This window comes from Cucurbita pepo, unplaced genomic scaffold, assembly GCF_002806865.2.
Source record: "Cucurbita pepo subsp. pepo cultivar mu-cu-16 unplaced genomic scaffold, ASM280686v2 Cp4.1_scaffold006905, whole genome shotgun sequence".
In the NCBI taxonomy this organism is placed as follows: Eukaryota; Viridiplantae; Streptophyta; class Magnoliopsida; order Cucurbitales; family Cucurbitaceae; genus Cucurbita; species Cucurbita pepo.
Window position 1 is genome coordinate 1 of NW_019652850.1, and position 557 is coordinate 557.

Sequence of the window (557 nt, forward strand, 5' to 3'; positions counted from 1 at the left end):
GTGTTTGTGTTTAGTTTTTAAATCACTCAATCTTTTTTACTCACAGCGCTTAATAAATGAAATCGAAAACCGAGAAAAATTCAGTTTCTTACTGAAGTAGGACGGTTTCTCGATTTTGTTTTCCAACGCGATTTTTGGCCGCGTTTCCTCGGAGAACTTGCAAGACTCCTCACCTAAAGTGTTGCAACTAGATTATAAGGTCTAAATTATCTAAAATCCCCGGATCTATGGTGAAATCTTGAAATAGGAGAGGTCGCGGACTTACCTCGCGTTCTTGCCCGTTTCTTGCCGGAAACGAACGATCCAATGCTCAGACCACTCCTCTTGATACCCTGAGTAGCTCTAGTAGGAGACCTAAGATTGAGGGTGCTTCAGTTCGGGTTTGAGGCGTTTCTCCCTCCTTCTTCCTCTTCTTAAAAAAATCCTAACGGTTCATCTCTCTTTCTCTCTCTATTTTTTCACCCCCTCAACGTGTATGTGTAGGGTAAAATTGCCTTTTTGCCCTGGTTGACTTTGACCCAAATTTGGATTACATTACCATTTAAATTTTTTTTTTT

The 557-nt window shown here is 40.6% G+C and overlaps 1 long non-coding RNA gene across 1 annotated transcript; it reads right to left on the reverse strand.

Moving 5' to 3' along the window:
* Positions 1–32: 32 nt before the first annotated feature.
* On the reverse strand, positions 33–551 carry LOC111787197. The gene is made up of 2 exons (XR_002813917.1): positions 266–551; positions 33–173 (listed from the first exon to the last, which is right to left on the reverse strand). It is a non-coding gene; the product is annotated as an uncharacterized LOC111787197 (long non-coding RNA).
* Between the last annotated feature and the right edge of the window lie 6 nt (positions 552–557).